The following is a 22,057-nucleotide window of genomic DNA, read 5'->3' as shown; positions in this document are numbered from 1 at the left end:
CCTCAATTTGGCCTCCTGAATGTGGTGCCTATCTGCATAACTCGCTGCTCTAGATACAACACTTCCACACTAGAATTTTATATCTTGCTGAGTATAAACAATCAGACATAAGTGATTCCAGGCACAAGAAGTCTCAAAAACTTTAAATCTCATGTACCATTTCTTAAGATAGTACTGGAGGATGTGCCTCACTATAATAATGTAGAAAACAGGAAAGAGAGACACTGGGATTCAGGAAACTCAATTCAACTCAAGAGATGTAAAATGAATCCCCAGATCATGGTAGATCCCTGGAACATGGCCGTGCAAGAGGCATAGAGAATGACCAATTCAGAGTAGAGCAGGTCAGAAGCCTCCAGTGTGGTGACTTTAAGAAAATAAAAATGATAGATTACATAAAGTATGTAAATGTACTGAGAAACAATTTAGAGATTGGGCAGGTTTGGTGGGTAAATGAATGACAGATGTAAAAACCCCAAAAGGAAAAAAAACACATAGAAAATACATTTGTATTTGATCTTGGAATACGAAAATGTTCTTTACAAAAACCTGTTATTTTTTAAAGTTGTTAGATTTTACAAGTAATAACATTTGATCTATATAGCAAAAAAAAAAAAAAAATAGGTAAAAAAAAAGTCTATGGGAGAAAATTAAACCCACCTAAAATTCTATTACTTAGAGAAAATATTCATTCATTAAACAAATAATTAGTCAATGCTAACTGTATATCCTGCCCTATTTTAGTATCTGGGATACAGTAATGACTAAATAAATTCTTGGTTTTATAAAGTTTACATTTTAGTGAGTAGAGACGAACAAACCATTAAACATAGATTAGGTCAGTGATAAAAAGAAAAAAAAAACTAGGATAAGTAGGACAGAGTAATAAATAAAAAGGGAGGGATGGGCTATTTTTTTTTTTTAGATTTATTTATTTATTTATTTATTAGACAGAGATCACAAGTAGGCAGAGAGGCAGGCAGAGAGAGAGGAGGAAGCAGACTCTGCTGAGCAGCAAGCCCGATGCAGGGCTTGATCTCAGGACCCTGGCTCAATCCCAGGACCCTGGGATCATGACCTGAGCCAAAGGCAGAGGCTTTAACCCACTGAGCCACCCAGGCGCCCCTGGGCTGTGTTTTATAGAGCGACTAGGGAAGTCATTACTGATAAAAGAATACTGCTGCAGAAAGTTCAATGAAGTGAGTCAATAAACAATGTGAATACCAGAACAAAAGAATCCCAGAAAAAAAAAAAAAGGCAACTGGAAAGACCCTGAGAAAAAGATCATGGCTTACACTTTGAAGCAACATTAAAAGGAGCCAGTGTGGCAGAGGACAAGAACAGACATTTCTGCAAAGAAGACATCCAGATGGCCAACAGACACATGAAAAAGTGCTCCACATCACTCGGCATCAGGGAAATACAAATCAAAACCACAATGAGACACCACCTCATACCAGTCAGAATGGCTAAAATTATCAAGTCAGGAAATGACAGATGCTGGCGAGGATGCAGAGAAAGGGGAACCCTCCAACGCTGTTGGTGGGAATGCGAGCTGGTGCAACCACTCTGGAAAACAGCATGGAGGTTCCTCAAAATGTTGAAAATAGAACTGCCCTATGACCCAGCAATTGCACTACTGGGTATTTACCCTAAAGATACAAACGTAGTGATCCGAAGGGGCACGTGCACCCGAATGTTTATAGCAGCAATGTCCACAATAGCCAAACTATGGAAAGAACCTAGATGTCCATCAACAGATGAATGGATCAAGAAGATGTGGTATATATACATAATGGAATACTATGCAGCCATCAAAAGAAATGAAATCCTGCCATTTGCGACGACGTGGATGGAACTAGAGCTTATCATGTTTAGGGAAATAAGTCAAGCGGAGAAAGACAACTATCATATGATCTCCCTGATATGAGGAAGTGGTGATGCAACATGGGGGCTTAAGTGGGTAGGAGAAGAATAAATGAAACAAGATGGGATTGGGAGGGAGACAAACCATAAGTGACTCTTAATCTCACAAAACAAACTGAGGGTTGCTCAGGGGAAAGGGGTTGGAGAAGGGGGTGGGGTTATGGACATTGGGGAGGGTATGTGCTTTGGTGAGTGCTGTGAAGTGTGTAAACCTGGTGATTCACAGACCTGTACCCCTGGGGATAAAAATATATTATATGTTTATAAAAAATAATAAAAATAATTTTAAAAAGTTGGATTTACAAAAAAAAAAAAAAAAAAAGAGGAGCCAGTGTGGCTAGAGGAATGAAACATGGAATCAAATACAGAATGTTAAAAGCATAGAGAAATGGAAGTTGGGGCTGAGAGATATTCATAGTGTTAAACTTTGTAGGGCATAGTAAGTGTCTGGAATTTACTCTGACAAAGCCATTGGAAATTATATAGAGAGAAATGACTTAATTTCTGTGAAGGATTGCTCTGGCTCCTATGTGGAGAAGAGTTTATAAGGAAGCAAAACTGGAATTAGGAGATCAGTTAAGCAGCTTTTTAAAAAAATAATTCATTAGCTAACATATAGTGTTCTACTACTTTCAGGAGCACAATACAGTAATTCAGCAATTCCATATATCTCCCAGTGCTCACCACAGGTGCATCCTTAATCCTCATCTCCTCTTGAAACCCATGCCCATGGCCCCCTGCTCTCTGGTAACCATCAGTATCTTCCTCATAATTAAAGAGTCTGTTTCTTGATCTTTTTTTTCTCCTTTTGCTTGTTTTGTTTCTTATATTCCATGAGTGAAATCATACGGTATTTGTCTTTCTCTGACTTATTTTGCCTAGAATTATACTCTCTAGCTCCAAACATGTCTTCACAAATGGAAAGATTTCATTCCTTTCTAAAGGCTGAGTAATATTCCATTGTATATATGCACCATTTCTTTATCCATTCATCAACTGATGGACACATACACTGCTCCCCTATCTTGGGTATTGTAAATAACAATGCTATAAACACACGGGTGCATGTATCCCATTGATTTAGCGATTTTGTATCCTTTGGGCAAATACCTAGTAGTGGAATTACTGGGTTATTTGGTATTTTTAATCTTTTGAGGAACCACCATACTATTTTCCACAGTGGCTATACCAGTTTGCATTCTACCAACACGAGGGAATATTCCTTTTTTTCCATTTCCTTGCCAATACTTGTTTCTTATGTTGATTTCAGCCATTCTAACAGGTGTCAGATGAAATCTCATGGATGTTTTGATTTAATTTCCCTGATGGTAAGTGATGATGACTATCTTTTCATTTTTCGGTTGGCCATCTCTATGTCTTCTTTGGAGAAGTGTTTATTAATGTCTTCTGCCCATTTTTTATGGGATTATTTGTGGGGTTTTGGTGTTGGGTCATATAAGTTTTTTTATTTTTATTTTTTTAAGATTTTATTTATTTGACAGAGAGAGAGTACAAATAGGGGTAGCAGCAGGCAGATGGGAGAGGAAGAAGCAGGCTCCCCACCAAGCAGAGAGCCTGATGCAGGGCTCGATTCCAGGACGCTGCATTTTGGGATCATGACCTGATCCAAAGGCAGTCACTTAATGACTGAGCCACTCAGGTGCCCTGGGTTGTGTAAATTCTTTATGTATTTTGGATGCTAACTCCTTATAGGATATGTCATTTGCAAACATCTTCTGCCATGAAGAATCTACTATGATTCTCTTTTAGGTTTATTGTTCCTTTGCTGTGCAGATGATTTTTACTGTGTTATAGTTCAAATAGTTTATTTTTGCTTTTGTTTCTCTTGACTCAGGAGTCATGTCTAGAAAGATGGTGTTACAGCTGATGTCAGACAAATTACAGCTTGTTTCTAGGACACTTAGGGTTTCAGGTCTCGCTTTTTAGGTCCTTAATCCATTTTATTTTTGAGTGTGATGTAATAAAATGGTCCAGTTTCATTATTTTGCATGTAGCTGTCCAGTTTTCCCAACACCATTTCAGGGTTGTGAGACTAAGCCCATGCTGGGCTCCACACTCAGTGCAGAGTTTACTTGAGATTTTTTTCCCCCTCTGCTCCTCCGCCTCTGCTCCTGCCCTTGCCCTGACTCATGCTCAAATAAATAGAAGTTTTTAAAAAATGCAACATATTTCTGTTCATTTATTTTGTATCCTGCAATTTTATTGAGTTTGTTTTTCAGCTCTAGTTTTGGTGGGTTTTGGGGTTCTCTATACATAGTATTATGCCATCCGCATAGGTAAAATTTTACTTCTTACCAGCCTGGATGCCTTTTATTTCTTTTTGTTGTCTGATTGCTATGGCTAGGACTTCTAGCAGTAGGTTGAATATAAATGGTGAGAGTGGACATACTTGTCTTGTTCCTGACATTAGGGGAAAAGCTGTTATTCTACATTAAGGATAATGTTAGCTATAGGCTTTTCATATATGAAATATATAAATATGCCTTATATTTTTATTTATATAAATATTATATTTATAATAATATTTATATATAATTTATATAATATTTATTTAAATATGCCTTATATTGAGGTATATTTCCTCTAAATCTACTTTATTGAGGGTCTTTACCATGAATTGATGTTGTACTTTGTCAAATGCTTCTACTAGAAATGATCATAGGGTTCTTATCCTTTCTCTTACTGATGTGACGCCTCACATTGATTGATTTGATAATAACGAACCACCCTTACAACCCAGGAATAAATCCCATTTGATCCTGGTGAACGACTTTTTTAATGCATCATTGGATTTGGTTTGCTAGCATTTTGTTGAGGATTTTTGCATCAATATTCATCTGCAATATTGGCCTATAGTTCTCTCTTGTGTGTGGTGTCTTTATTTGGTTTTGGTATCAGGTTTTGCTGGTGTCATAGAATGGGTTTGGAAGTTATCCTTCCTTTTTTATTTTTTGAAATAGCTTGAGAAGAATAAATATTAACTCTTCCTTAAATGTTTGCTAGAATTCGCCTGTGAAGTCATCTGATCCTGGACTTTCATGGGTTGGGAGTTTTTCGGTACTGATTCATTTTCTTTGCTGGTTATCAGTCTGTTCAAATTTTCCACTTCTGCCTATTTCAGTTTATATTTATAGAAATTTATCCATTTCTTCTAGGTTGTCCAATTTGTTGGCATATAGTTTTTCATAATATTCTCTTATAACTAACCTTATTTGTTATTTGGGCATTACTTCCCCTCTGTCCTTTGTGATTTTATGTGAGTCCTTTCTCTTTTTTTCTTGATAAGTCTGGCTAGAGCTGATCAATTTTACTGAATTTTTCAAAGAATCAGCCAGTGGTTTCATTGATCTGTTCTACTGTTTCTTAGTTTCTATGTCATTTATTTCTCCTCTAATCTTTTTTATTTCCTTCCTTCTGCTGGTTTAGGGTTCTGTTTGTTTTTTTCCTGGCTCCTATTTAGGTGGAAAGTTAGGTTGTTTGAGACTTTTCTTGCTTTTACACTTATATTGATATAAACTTCCCTCTTAGAACCACTCTTGCTGCATCCCAATGAATTTGGGCCATTGTGTTTTCATTTTCATTAGTCTCCATGTACTTTTCCCCCCTTCTTTTATTTCCTGGCTGATCCATTCATTGTTTAGCAGCATATTATTTAACCTCCATATATTTGAGTTCTTTCCATATTTTGGTTGTGGTTGACTTCTAGTTTGAGTGTTGTGGTCAGAAAAGATGTGTGATATGACTTTTATCTTCTTGAATTTGTTGAGGCTTTTTTTGTGGGGTAATATGAGATCTATTCTGAAGAATGTTCCATGTGCACTTGAATGGAATGTGAATTTTCCTGTGTCAGGATGGAATATTCTGAATATACCTGTTAAATCCATCCATCCCTGTGTGTCATTCAAAGCCATTTTTTCCTTATTGATTTTCTGTTTAGAAGATTTCTCCATTGATGTAAGTGGGGTGTTAAAATCCCCTACTATTATTGTATCATTATCAATTAGTTCCTTTATATTTGTTATTAATTATTTTTTGTATTTGGGTGCTCCTAAAGGAAGCTTGTTAAATAACCCCAGTGAAAGATCACGGCAGCTATTAAGACTCTAGTGTAATTCCCTCTAGTCTTTTCCTGTGCATTTTAGTGTCTGTATAATTAATGTAACTCGGATTAAAAGATGTGTACAGTTCAGTACTATGCTTATATGTAAAGTTAAAATATTTCATGTAATTTAAAAATTCACATAAATGGTTATAATTCTGTATCTAACAAATATTTTTCTTGGTTTCTTATATCCTTATAAATTTATTTAAGTGTTAAATGATATATAGAAACTGTGAATAAAAATTTTGAGAAAATTGTAACAATTGAAATCATCAAAAATGTTTAAACAAATCATTTTATATGCTGAAACACTGTGCAGCTATTAAAAAAAAACACCTAAAAATTATTTTTAACGTATGAGATAATGCTTATATAATGGAAAGAACAAAAAAACAATAAGACTATATACAAGAATTTGGGCTTTCTCTCTTTTTTTTTGGATTAGTGTGGCCAATGGTTTATCGATCTTATTGATTCTTTCAAAAAACCAGCTTCTGGTTTCATTGATACGTTCTACTGTATCTCTGGTTTCTACCTCATTGATCTCAGCTCTAATCTTGATGATTTCCATTCTTATGTGTGGAGTTGGTTTGATTTGTTGTTGATTCTCCAGTTCTTTAAGGTGTAGAGACAGCTGGTGTGTTCTGGCTTTTTCTATTTTTTTGAGGGAGGCTTGGATAGCTATGTATTTTCCCCTTAGGACCGCCTTTGCTGTATCCCATAGGTTTTGGACTGAAGTGTCTTCATGAATTGTTTCAGTTCTTCCTTGATCTCCTGGTTGATCCAAGCATTCTTAAGCAAGGTGGTCTTTGGCTTCCAGGTGTTTGAGTTCCTTCTGAACTTTTCCTTGTGATTGAGCTCCAGTTTCAAAGCATTGTGATCTGAGAATATGCAGGGAATAATCTCAGTCTTTTGGTATCGGTTGAGTCCTGATTTGTGACCCAGTATGTGGTCTATTCTGGAGAAGGTTCCATGTGCACTTGAGAAGAATGAGTATTCTGTTGTTTTAGGGTGGAATGCTCTGTATATATCTATGAGGTCCATCTGGTCCAATGTGTCATTCAATGCTCTTGTTTCTTTATTGATTTTCTGCTTCGATGATCTAATTCTGAGAGAGGCGTGTTAAGATCTCCTACGATTAGTGTATTCATATCAATATGACTCTTCATCTTGATTAAGTTTTCTTAAGTAATTGGCTGCTCCCATATTGGGAGCATAGATATTTACAATTGTTAGATCATCTTGGTGGATAGTCCCTTTAAGGATTATGTAGTGTCTTTCTCTATCTCTGACTACAGTCTTTAGTTTGAAGTCTAATTTATCTGATATGAGAATCGCTACCCCAGCCTTCTTTTGAGGCCCATTGGCATGAAAGATGCTTCTCCATCCCTTCACTTTCAGTCTGCGTGTATCTTTAGGTTCAAAATGGGTCTCTTGTAGACAACTGTCATTTTATCCAATCTGCAACCCTGTGCCATTTTATGGGTGCATTTAGGCCATTCACATTGAGAGTGATTCAGCAACGTGGCAGGATACAAAGTCAATGTGCAGAAATCAGTGGCTTTCTTATACACTAACAATGAAAATACAGAAAGGGAAATTAGAGAATCCATTCCATTTATAATAGCACCAAGAACCATAAGATACCTGGGAATAAACCTAACCAAAGAGGTAAAGGATCTGTACTCAAGGAAATACAGAACACTCATGAAAGAAATTGAAGAAGACACAAAAAGATGGAAGACCATTCCAAGCTCTTGGATAGGAAGAATAAACATAGTTAAAATGTCTATACTGCCTAGAGCAATATATACTTTTAATGCCATTCCGATCAAAATTCCACCGGTATTCTTCAAAGAGCTGGAGCAAATAATCCAAAAATTTGTATGGAATCAGAAGAGACCCCAAATCACTAAGGAAATGTTGAAAAACAAAAATAAAGCTGGGGCCATCACGTTACCTGATTTCAAGCTTTATTACAAAGCTGTGATCACCAAGACAGCATGGTACTGGCATAAAAACAGACACATAGACCAGTGGAACAGAGTAGAGAGCCCAGATATGGACCCTCAACTCTATGGTCAATTAATCTTCGACAGAACAGGAAAAAATATACAGTGGAAAAAAGACAGTCTCTTCAATAAATGGTGCTGGGAAAACTGGACAGCTAGATGTAGAAGAATGAAACTCGACCATTCTCTTACACCGTACACAAAGATAAACTCAAAATGGATAAAAGACCTCAATGTGAGACAGGAATCCATCAGACTCCTAGAGGAGAACATAGGCAGTAATCTCTTCGATATCAGCCACAGCAACTTCTTTCAAGATATGTCTCCAAAGGCAAAGGAAACAAAAGTGAAAATAAACTTTTGGGACTTCATCAAAATCAAAAGCTTCTGCACAGCAAAGGAAACAGTCAAAAAAACAAAGAGGCAACCCACGGAATGGGAGAAGATATTTGCAAATGACAGAACAGATAAAAGGTTGATATCCAGGATCTATAATGAACTCCTCAAACTCAACACACACAAAACAGGCAAACATATCAAAAAATGGGCAGAAGATATGAACAGACACTTCTCCAATCGAGACATACAAATGGCTATCAGACACATGAAAAAATGTTCATCATCATTAGCCCTCAGGGAGATTCAAATTAAAACCACGTTGAGATATCACCTTACACCAGTTAGAATGGCCAAAATTAACAAAACAGGAAACAACATGTGTTGGAGAGGATGTGGAGAAAGGGGAACTCTCTTACACTGTTGGTGGGAATGCAAGTTAGTGCAGCCTCTTTGGAGAACAGTGTGGAGATTCCTCAAGAAATTAAAAATAGAGCTTCCCTATGACCCTGCAATTGCTCTCCTGGGTATTTACCCCAAGGATACAGATGTCATGAAAAGAAGGGCCATCTGTACCCCAATGTTTATAGCAGCAATGGCCATGGTCGCCAAACTATGGAAAGAACCAAGATGCCCTTCAACGGACGAATGGATAAGGAAGATGTGGTCCATATACACTATGGAATATTATGCCTCCATCAGAAAGGATGAATACCCAACTTTTGTAGCAACATGGATGGGACTGGAAGAGATTGTGCTGAGTGAAATAAGTCAAGCAGAAAGAGTCAATTATCATATGGTTTCACTTATTTGTGGAGCATAACAAATATCATGGAGGACAAGGGGTGTTAGAGAGGAGAAGGGAGTTGAGGGAAATTGGAAGGGGAGGTGAACCATGAGAGACTATGGACTCTGAAAAACAATCTGAGGGGTTTGAAGTGGCGGGGGGGTGGGAGGTTGGGGTACCAGGTGGTGGGTATTATAGAGGGCACGGATTGCATGGAGCACTGGGTGTGGTGAAAAAATAATGAATACTGTTTTTCTGAAAATAAATAAATTGAAAAAATTTTAAAAAAAAGATTATATACAAGAAATATTCTCATCTACATAAAGTATGTATCAAAAACACTGGAAGGAAATATATACAAATATTATTTCTGGATGGTAAGATTATGAGTATCTTTCTGTTGTATTCTGAATCCTTCAAATTTCCTATAGTGAATTGGAATCAATTTTATAATTTAAAAAGTTTCATATTAACCAAAATTAAAAAACACATAGTATTGAAAGACATAAATTCAGATGTGTTATATGATACTAATCACATGTTTTTTACATTAAGTGCTCCCTTAAATATCCATTTTCTCACTTTGAAAATGAGGATAATAGTTTTACCCTCAAAGAATGACTGAAGATTATATACCTGAGTTCTCTCCACAGCATAAGTCCTAACATATTCAATGCTTGATAAATGTTTAAACAAATATGAAAATCTGATGGTCTGAGAATTCATATTTCAAGTAAAATGCAAACTCTCTCATGAAGACCTGATTTAAAACAAGTGAAAAATGTCATTTTTCCTTTCATTCTGTTAACTCTTATTTGCAATCCAATTCAAACTGAAGAAAAATAGATTACTCTAAAATTAATATAAAAGGCAAACCAAATTTCTACCTTCCTTCCTTGAGGCATGTGTCTGCCTAAAGTCCTCCTTAGTACTGGAAAGAAATTTTCAAATTTTGCTGCAAAAAACTGTCTTCCTAAAGTTAAAGTAAATACTGGAGAGGAATTATTTAAACCCACCTTTGTTCAAGCAGATGCTGAACGAAAAGTAACTGAAGTACAATTTTCCACAGCTGATGAGAGCCTGGCAATTCATATACGGTACCGACTCAATTTAACAGATAATTATCAACTCATCTTAGATTGGGATGGAAGCACTTTTAACATAATAAATATATAAAATTTTAATAGTGGCCAAGGAATTAAGGTAACTGTAGACTGTAGACATTGAAGACAAAAGATAAGAATTTCCTTTTACTAGAGGAATCTAAAATTACCTTACCTGCTACAGATTTTTTCCCCTGAGTTTCAGATTTTGTTATGTGTGGGCAGGTAGGGGAATTATAAATATTAGTCTTGTGCCAACTATGTAATTATTGCTATATACTTTATTTATTCATTCTCTGACATAAATGTCCTCATTTTCACACTTTTAAAAGAAAGTAATAAAACTCAAAATATTATTTCTTTAAGCTGCTTCATACAAATGGAAACCTGAGAGCCATGTACTTGCAACTAAACCACTAACTTTAGGAAATACAACTGCAGGTGTCTCTAGCTTCAAAAGACTAAAACTCCAGACTTAGAGAACAAAGAAATTATGAAATTACTGTATTACACAATGTACTTTACTCTTACCACTTTATCAAATTTCCTTTTAGGCGGAAACTTTATTCCTGAATTCAAGTATTTATTTCTAAATTTTACTTACTGGTGGTAGAGTTTTAATAATCTCATCCTTCTCTTTTGGACAGAAAAGTGACAGAGATACATATGTATAGATTTCAGTAGGGAAAAATGAAAAAAATTTACGGTGCTTTGATGTATATGATCTTGTTTCACCTGAATAATCCTATCAGATTTTTTTTCCCGTTTTTTATGTGAGAACCTAAGGTTCAAAGAGGATAAATGACTTTGTGAAGATCACTTGAACTAGGAAAAGTACCAGAGCCATAATCAGAACACAGGTCTTTTCACTCTAAACAATGTTTTTTGTAGTATACAAAATCAGCTCTTCTGTGACACATTTTCTCTGCAGGTAGGTTGTATAAATTTAAGGATTAAAGGCTAAACTACACTGGCGTTAAAACTGCACAATCATTTAAAAAACCATTCCTTATTTTCAAATATCTTTTCCCAAAAGTGACTTTAAAACAGGTTCTGTACTCAACATGGCCAAGATGACTCACTAGAAAATTGTTTTTACATTTCATATTAAGGAATCCAGTTAGGTAATCTTTTCCCATTCTGTGTTAACAACTTTAATATAGTCAGGGATGACTAAAATAAACAAATATTTGTCTTTATAAAAAGTATAATTGTGTAAAAAGTATAATTCTGTAAGCAACTCTGTAGAATGTCAGCATGGTAAAAAAGAAATGAACCAAGAGTAAAGAGATTTGCCAGGGACAAACTTGGGTTAGTTACTTAAGCATATTGTACTTCATCTACAAAACACTAATGACCTATAGTATTTCTGTGAAAATTACATAAATGTGTATATGATGGAAATTTGTAAGGCATCCTATATAAATGTAAGACAACAGAATTATTGATTTGCTATGTGTTTCCTAATGTAGATACCAATCATTATTCAATCAAATACATAGCTAAACTTATTTTAAGCTATAGAAGAGTTACTAAAAATTGTACATCAACCAAAAAAAGCAAATTTGAATACTTTTTCACCCCTACCTATTACTTACAAATTAAAAATTTTTACATATGAAGAATGATTGTAAGTTTCTAAGTTTACTTTCTACGAATCATATACACAACCATACTTATCATCTGAAGTACATCTTTATAGGCAATGTGTAATCTCTTTTCCAATATAGAAAAATAATTTGAATTAATCTAATGTTTACAATGTAAAAGGCATTCAAATATTTACTGACTCCAAAGGTGATGACTGATTAATGTTAACTATTAGTTCTCAAAGAACTAAAATATAATGAGTGAGATATACTTAATACAAACTGCAATTAAAAAAAATTTTTTTTTGCAATTAAAAAATTTAATCCTCCTTAAAAGATAAAACTTCTTTGAGATCTTCCTTTGCTCTACGAATTATTATGTATATAAATTATTGTACAGTATTTTAATAATAATTCAGCTAAGGCAAATGGTTAGCAAATTAATTTAAAAATGTGTTTAACCTAAGTTAATACACGCAATCATTTTATTTTCCATATTGTTCATACTATTTTGGATTAATTTTATCAGCCTATTTAATCCATAATAATTAGAATTAAACCTAGTAACATATTAAGTATTAATGTTTTTTATATCTTTTAAGAAAAATTGTGCAACAGAATATACAGTAATATATATTATAATTATATATACTATATACTATATAATATATATTATATATAACTATATTAATTATATACTATATTATAGTATACAGTATATTAATTAGTATATAATCTAGTATATATCATATATTAATTATATATATTAATTATATATAGTATATAGTATATTAATTATATACTATACTATATTATATACTATATAATATAGTATATATATTATATATTATATATAACTATATTAATATATAGTAATATATATTACTGTATTTTCTGTTGCACAATTTTCCTTAAAAGATAATATAGTATATACTATATATTAGTATATACTATAGATATATATAGTATATACTATATACTATACTATATATGTATTATATATATTAATATATATAGTTATATAAGGTTCATAGCTGTCTTGCTCAAGGTATCTGTTGCTCAACTTTTACTCATTGATCTTCCATTTATAAATATTTCCTCTAGAATTTATACTTCCAATTTTTCCTATACTTGAGATCCTTAAAAAGCCTATTTTTCAGTATCTACTAACACCTATCCTGTTAATCCACCCTATTTCCTTCCTTCCTCATCTCCCACTTGTTAGTTTCTTTCTCTTCAGTTTCTCTCATCAGCTCCTTAAGAGATAATTAACAAAGAATCATTTTTACTTAATGTACTTGAACAAGGAAAAGGGAAGAATATACCTTTTGCCAAGATGTGCAGGAAAACTGATAACCTTCCTAGAACATGTCTTCCCTATTGGCTAAATTCAAACAAAAATTTGGGGTCATGAAAAAAAGATAGCAAAAGTTGAAAACTGGAGTATGGTTTTTTCATGGCTGACCAAAAAAGGGTAATTCTGATACCTATTACTCATAGATAGTGTTTATGTCCTACACATGTTTACCTTAATAGCATATTTATAAGCACTCATGCAATACTTTGAATAGTGACAGTACATACCAGTTGATATATTGAATCCAAAGCTTTAAGGAAAAAATAAAAAAGAAATGCTCTATGAGAAATTTCTAACTATGCAGCTATCATATAGAAAGTATTTCAGATTTAGCATTTTTTTAAAAAGACTTTTTAAATTAGAAAAGCAGGGATTACCAAGAATTTCCTGGTGATTTTCTGAATTTTTCATTTGTAATTATACCAAACTTCTTATTTCTCATATTAAGCCTCTGAAAATGAATAAAATATTTTATAAGCTTAAGAAACTGTAATAACATTGGAAATAAACATAACTAAAAGACAACAATATTCCTAATAGTAGTTCTCAGGAAAAAACAACAGATGAAATAATTAAGAACAGTATTTCAAACCTCAGATAGATATATAATTTGTGGAGAGTAAGTGGTAAAGAAACATAAGATTTTAACACATAAAGATAAATATAATCTCCTAGGCTCCAAAGAAACATAAGGATGGAAACTTACCTTACCTTACCAGATATTAAAATTTCTTACATAGCAATAATTATAAAAAGTTTGGTTCTAATCATAAAGTAGAATCAACAATGTTAATAAAAAATTAATAATAATAACTGATTTATTGAGCATATACTAAGTCAATGGGTTAAACAGTATACATGTTTTATTCATATTTACATTTGATTTAATTACTTATATTTAGTTCTTGCAAAAAATTTATTATCTTAATTTTATAGATAAAGAAAAGTGCAGAGGTTAAGGGCACAGAGCTAATATACTTGAACGCATTATAATTTAGCATATGAGCAAGGCAGCATTTCAGGTAAACATGAATTATTTATTAAGTTCAAGAGACAACTGGCTAACATTTTAGAAGAGAAACGTAGATATTCATGACACTTCTCAGACCAAATGTATTTCCATAGTTAAAGATTTTCATTAGAAATTTCAAAGGACCAAGGGGCACCAGGGTAGCTCAGTTGGTTACGTGTCAGATTTCGGTTCAGGTGATGATATCAAAGTCCCAGAATCTAGTCCCACATCCATCCAGCTCCCTGCTCCGTGGAGACTCTGCTTGTCCCTCTCACTCTGCCCCTCACCCTTCTCTCTCTCAAATAAATAAAAAAAAATTTTTAAGTACCAGAAGAAAACAATAACATACATTTATATAATTTTGGAATTGTGATTATTTACATTAGGAGAGCAAGAAAAAAAAAACACTAAAAAGCTCTCTAATATATTTGATTACATAAAATCCCAAACATCTACATGATAAAATACACCACCACCATGTTAAATATACATAATAAACTGGTAATTTTTTTTACAACGTATAGAACAAAGTTTTTCTCTCTCCAACATAGGAGTTTTACAAATACTAAAACTACTGATACTCTAAATAGAAAAAGAAACTGGTAAAACACAGAACAGGGCATTCACAAGAGAAGAAACAGAATCCTCAATTAACATATGAAAATATTTTCATCTTCACTAGTAATCAATAAAATGCATACTAAAATAATATTAAGGTATATTGCTTGCCTGAGCAAAGATAACTGGTACTGGCAAAGGTGTAGGAAAATCTCCACCGACAATTATTGCTGATGTGAGAGTTAACTACCACCATCCTTTCTGAGGGTAAATGTGGTGATGTGTACAGCATCTTTTTTAAAAAAATCATATTCTTAGATGTAAAAATTTCACATCTTATGAATTTAATCTAAGCTATATTAGTATAAAACAAACAAACAAAAAACTTCCACTGGAGCCAGAAGTAAAAACATCCAAAATCACAGTGAAAGATTTTAACATCCTCTTTCACTATTCAATAACTAACAGAGAAACAAAAACAGTTCATGTATGTTTGTGTTAACAACACAATTAATGAGCTTGATCTGATCTAGTGAAAGTGTGTGTGTATGTGTGTGTGTGTGTGTAAATCTGCACTCAACAAATGGATACTCTTCAAGAACATGTACAAGAGATTTATTTTATAAAGCTGTAATAATTAAAAACAGTGTATTAACTCTGAGACAAAGAAACCAATGCAACAGAATAGGGAATTCAAAAATCTTTGGAGGAAGGATGTACCTTAGTAACAATAAATGTCATTAGGATAATTGAAAACTGATAATCTATATGTTTAAAAAACTGAATATATACAAAATAAATTCTAGATGAAACCAGTGCTTGAGTGTAACAATGTTGAACTTCATCTGAACCCTGTGTTCTCTGAGACAAGTGGTAGTTGAAAAATCCCACCACATTTTGTGTTCCCAGAACTGAGTAACTACAAAGACCACTCTGTTCTAACAAGCTCTATCCATCCCAAATATGACCTACTTCTACCTTTCCCCAGTGACATAACTTCCTTGTTTACCTGCCTTTATAAAACCCAAGTCCCCTTCTTTTGAGATGTTCTTAATGACTGCTGTCACTATTGCAAGACCCTCAATAAAATCACCTTCTTGTGTGGTGCCTCTGACAAGCATGAAAAGCAGAGTGAAAACACTGTGAAAAGAAAATGTGAGAGAAAATCTTGGTAACACCAGGGCAAGTAACAATTCCTTGACTAAGATGGATTAACTTCAGTAACACTGTTCAAGTTAAAAAAAAGTTGCAGAAAAAACCTTCATTTATATAAAACTTAAAAAATGTGTGTGCTGGGGCGCCTGGGTGGCTCAGTGGGTTAAGCCGCTGCCTTCGGCTCAGGTCATGGTCTCAGGGTCCTGGGATCGAGTCCCGCATCGGGCTCTCTGCTCGGCAGGAGCCTGCTTCCTCCTCTCTCTCTGTCTGCCTCTCTGCCTACTTGTGATCTCTCTCTGTCAGGTAGATAAATAAAATCTTTTAAAAAAAAATGTGTGTGTATGTGTGTGTAATTAAAAATCCAAACTTATGCAACAAAAATTCAAACTGTGGATGAAAAGGACATGTATCAACTTTTGAACAGTCATCTATTGTGAGAGAGGGCGGTGAACAGCATGGGAGAGGGGAAAGTTTTGTTGGATATATATCTTCATTTTAAAATTGATTTGCATCAAAGTTTCCATTTTTCTGTTAAAATACAGATTGTGATTCAACAGGATTGGGACTGGGGGTGGTGCTGAGATTCTGCATTTCTAATAAACTCACAGGTGCTGTTAATGCTTCCGGGCCACAGACCACACTTTAGATCCTTGAATTTAAAGACAATATGGCTAACTTTATTAAACCTAGGTGGTGTATATAAAAGAGTCTATTATTTTCTGGTATGTTTCATCTGGTTCATAAGTAAATATAAACTTGAAGAGAATTTCTACCAGCTTCATTGAGGTGCCACCAGGCAATGGTGAATAATCCCTCTCTCTACTGTATATACATATAGCTTAAGGCTATTCTCATGTATTTGTAATACTATTTACAAATACAAATACACAAACACATATGAAAGTAAGAAACTCACATGGAATTCTAAAAAAATATCAGGAGAGTAGCATAGATTCTTATAAAATTATTTTATTAAATTAATTAATCATTATAAAAATCAATAAACTATTAATAATTAATTAGTAGTAAAATTTTACTTTTTTGTCATTCAGTCCCAAAAAGTTGACAAATTTCTTAGCTAATTTAATCCTAACCTCTTCATCTGTCATTGATGAGATACTCCTGAGGGATACTTTTTGAGGTGTTCTTACACTATAAAAAAATGGAATATAATAGCATTAATTCAGATTAACATTTAGAATTCAGATTAGTATGTAAAGTAACATAAGTAAAGAGCTTCACAAAAAAGAGAAAAAACTCTGCTTCATGAATGATATTTTCTGCATTTGAAGAAATGGGTTTAGGAAGTTTACATCAATTCATTAGGACAATCATTAAGCATAGAATGAAACGTCTCTATAAAGGCCAGACTGTTGGTGTGGTTGGTTCTCTGCGATTTCATCAGCATCTAATACACTCCCCGTTTATAAATGCCCTCAACAAATAACTGTCAAATAAATAAATAAATTTCATTTACTGATTGCAATGTACCAGGATATTATAAAGGCTATAAAGATAAACACAAGACAGCCTTGCCCTTCAGGTGTCAAAATCTAGTGGAGATAACAGACAGAATTAATTTATATCTTATACATTATAAAATTATATACTAATAAATATTGACATATTTAGAAATATACGTATTTTTATACAATAGGAAGAAAGTATGGTCACATAAAAAAGGAGGAAAGATATGTATTCAGAGACAGGAACTATATATAAAGTCATGTATAATGTGAAAATAAGTAAGGTGGCAAGGATGGTAAAATATGTACAAGATACTATGAAAAACCATTAAGGAGGGAATGCTCAGTTTGCTCACAGAGATCAAGAGTCCATTCTCAAGAATTAATTTTGAGTCTTGCAGGATAAAGCAAAGCTTGACGGGTGGCCTGGGGTACAGCAGGAGGGATTAAGTTATTGGGAGACAGATACTTGAGAAAGAGGAACGTATAGGAAAGCAGGAAAACTAAGGTTTATTTTAGAAAACTGCAAGCAATTTAGCATGTCAAGGTTTAGGGTAGAAGAGAAAAAAATGATTGGATATGAGGCTGAAAAGGTATACTGAGGTCAGACTATGAAGTGCTTGGTCATCATGCTAAGAGATTTGATTTGTAACCATGATTATAACCAGTAAGAGTGATTTAATTAGACTTGTATTTGAGAAAGATTCTTTGGTAGCAACAGGAAATATGAACAAGAAATGGGTGGGACTAGAGAAAAAGAAAGGTCTTTCAATATGGGTGAGGCCAAAAGTGATTAGAGCTTGCGTTAAGGCAATAATTTTGATGAGTGAGAAGAGGTTTAAGAGCTTTCAGGAAGTGAGCTGACGAGATGATCAAGCAGATGGTAAAATGGCTCCCATATTCCTGACTTGGAAGACTGGGTGCGGTGTGCAACGCGATTTTAAGTACACCGATGCATGTGTGCCAAAAGCATATGCACAGGGCAGAAAGAAGCTGGGAACAGAGAAGCATGTCAGCACACAGGAAAGATGGGGAAGGCAACATTTAAAATGAAGTATGTGTGTGTGAGAGAAAAGATGGAAGCAGATGGAAAAATGTTTGTGGGGAATTTTTTTTTTTTAAAAGCAGTTCTCATTTTCATTTCAAGTCACCTAAAACCTATACTTAAAATTCAGGGAATGTCTAGTTCTCTAAAAAAGTTAACATATATAAAGGCCTTAGAATAGTAGTTAGTAAATAGTAAGTTTTAAACGAATTTTAACTATTTTATTATTACCCTGAACCGTTGAAGAGCTTTAGTCTCTGCTCTCACCTTTCTACTCAATTCTGAGTTCCAAAGAAGATTTGGTAAAATCTCCCTGGGATAAATATAACTTTCAACTTCAACCTTGTCACCCAATTAAAGCATTTTGTTGAAATAAAGATGGTCTCTTTAGTCAAAAAAAGGAGAAACTGGAATAAGAGCTTTCATTAACTGTCAAGATTTGCCCCAGGAAATATATAAAACTCACCCACCCCAGTAGGTATTACAGTGACAGTGGTTTCAGATCTGCCTTAGAAAGATACTTTACATCATCGAGAGTTGATGCAATCTGTTTCTAAAATGGTTATGAATGAGAAGAATCGGAGAAGAAAAGGATAAAGAAATTCAATAAATTTCCAGAATTGCTTGAATTGGATCTTCAAAATGTTCTTATTCTTTTCCTTGAAGAATTAGACCAAAAATATTCATATACTACAGCAAATTTCAAAGAAAATATAACTTAAACTACAGAGAGACTTTCTTTCATTAGCTTAGTAGAAAAATAACTGTAAATTCATAGTATCAAATTACTGTCAGCATCTAATTACTCTAAGATGCTGTAATGATGAGTAACTTACCAAAGATGATATGCATTTGTTAGATGTACAGTGACAGACTAAGCATTTTTAAAACACTTTGTTTAAAAAAAAAGGAAGGAAGGAAGCCAGCAAGATGGTAGGGGCAGGGCAAGTGGGCAAAAAAATAAAATGCTTTGTTTTTTGACTGCAGTATCTCTTAAGAAATAGGTGAAAAGAGATAAGGGATATGAACAAATATTCACTGGATGTCTACTATGTCCTCGGTATGATACTAGTCGCTTTACATTTTCCCTTATTTTGTCGTTAAAAAATTGGCAAAGTATTATCTGCATACAATAATATAGAGGGGGCACACTGACATTAACAGTCTATCATAACAGAGCTAGTAATGGATAAAGCCAGAATTTAATCCTGAAGCTTTCCAACTCCAACGCCCACAGTCTTACAGCATACTGTGTTGCTGACTCTTATATATAGGATATATATGTCTTATATTTGACTAAAAGTGATAAATTTTAAAAAAATTTGTGTATTTCACTGACATATCATGTGCTTCTTTTGAACTACCATCTTCACTTATAGTTTCTGTTTCTTCCTCCTTTAGGGAAAAGAAAAATGTAATATTAGGACCAATCTTAACATATATACAAGAGTAGGCAGTTTTCCCCCAAAATGTATATCCCTAAATTGCCTGAAATTTAATAATTTAGAGATTAATTTCAGAGAAACTGTTTCATTTTAAAGTCCAAATATCCTAGCCATTCACATCATGGTTTTCCCCCCTTTATGACAGAATGTTTCTTTATATCATTCACAATGATATAAATCCCTTTTAATCTAATTCTTTTTAAAACTTGGCCAAGATCAACCAAAATAAGAAAAAGGAAGTGTAATCTGTGGTTGGGAAAGAAATAACAACCAAGAGGTATCTAGAAATATTTCGGCCCTTACAGAATGCAGCAGAAAGTACAGAGACAGCAACAAGGACATGGAACCCATGAAGTCTATAGAGAAGGATAACAAAATATACATTTTCCCCCAAGGCAAAACATCAGAATATTTGCTGTTATGAAAATTAAGAAAAACTAAATAAATTTAAAGCATCTCTTTGTCCATGTGCACCATAAACTCAACATTCTTGTTACGTATGGTTTGATCATCATCCAAAGTCACTAATGAACACATTTTACTGGCAAATATTAAAATAGAAAAATGGAAAATAAAAACATGTCTTAAAATTTACTTTGAATTTAAGTTTAGAACTAACATATTTTTATACCTCAAGAATGTCAAATTCTTCTTCAAGCTCTTCTAAAGAAACTTCTTCTTCTTCTATGTTGAATGAACACAATGAGAATGAGATGACTGAGACACTTATGCATACCATAAATGGAATTCTAGCAGTGTGATTTTTTCAACTAACCTTCTTTACTCCTTCCAATTCATTTTCAACATGTTTTAAACTAATATTCTTAATGTACCATTCTGATAATGTTACTTTTCTAGTTAAAAACTTGTAGCTGCTCTTACTAGAGTAAAAAATCTTTAGTCTGACATTCAGGGCCCCTCAAAATTTGTTTCTAAAAGAATGTCTAATATTATTTCCTGTGACCCTCCTTCGGATGAGGAGTAAGAGTACTGGTTAGTCAATATTTACATATTTGGAATTAAAGGGAAAGAGTGCTAAATAAAATGCTATCATTCAAATATACAGATAATTGTAGATTGCCTTTTGGGTTAGGCCCCATGCTGGGTGATAAAGATAAGAAGAGGTAAAACTATATATAAGAAATATTACAATATTCAGTGACTTTAATACTAAGTATACCAAGCACTGAATGAATGAAAAACACAAGTGCTAGAGTTTAGGGCTTATTTCATTGTTTGGGGGAAAAAAAAAAAATAGAAGGAGGGGCACCTGGGTGGCTCAGACCTTTGGCGCAGGTCATGATCCCAGGGTCTGGGGAACAAGCCCTGCATCAGGCTCTCCGCTCCGCGGGGAGTCTGCTTCCCTCTTTTCTGCCTGCCTGTCTACTTGTGATCTCTCTGTCAAAAAAATAAATAAAATCTTAAAAAACAAACAAAAAAGGAGGAGGCCAGGCAGAGGTAAGAGTCCCATAAGCTATGAGTGAGAAGAAGAAAATGAGGAAAGAACTTGTGTGGTGATGAAACACAACTTCCCTCCAAATCTAGGGCTTCTTCCTTTCTTCCTATTGACTCTAGCTGTTGCTCTCTACCCACAGAGCTTTTTCAACTTATTTTTTCTGTATTCTTCACATACCTTTACTATTTAATTTGAATGTCTTCTTCTATGTTAATGGTTTTGAATTATTTTTTAATTATAATTCACTGCAAATCCTTTTTGGAAATAAAAAGTGATCAAGTCACATTTTTTTTTACTGTTTCAAATTTTTTTTCTTCAGAAAGCAAACAAACCAATTAAAAATATATCTGAACAAACTTTTTTTCCAAAGAAGATATACATATGCTCACATGTACATGAAAAGATGCTCAACATCATTAATCATCAAGGAAATGCAAATAAAAACCGCAATGAGATATCACCCCACAGCTGTTAGAATGGCTATTGTCAAAAAGACAAGAGATAGCAAGCATAGGCAAGGGTGTGGAGAAAAGGGGACCCTTGTGCACTGTTCATGGGAATGTAAACTGGTAAAACCACTATGTAAAACAGTAAGAAGTTCCTCAAGAAATTAAAAATAGAACCATATGGTCCAGCAATCCCTACTCTGCATATTTATCAAAAAAAAAAAAGAAAGAAAAAGAAAAC

Source organism: Mustela erminea, chromosome 8, assembly GCF_009829155.1.
Source record: "Mustela erminea isolate mMusErm1 chromosome 8, mMusErm1.Pri, whole genome shotgun sequence".
In the NCBI taxonomy this organism is placed as follows: Eukaryota; Metazoa; Chordata; class Mammalia; order Carnivora; family Mustelidae; genus Mustela; species Mustela erminea.
This window is presented reverse-complemented; position numbering follows the sequence as displayed.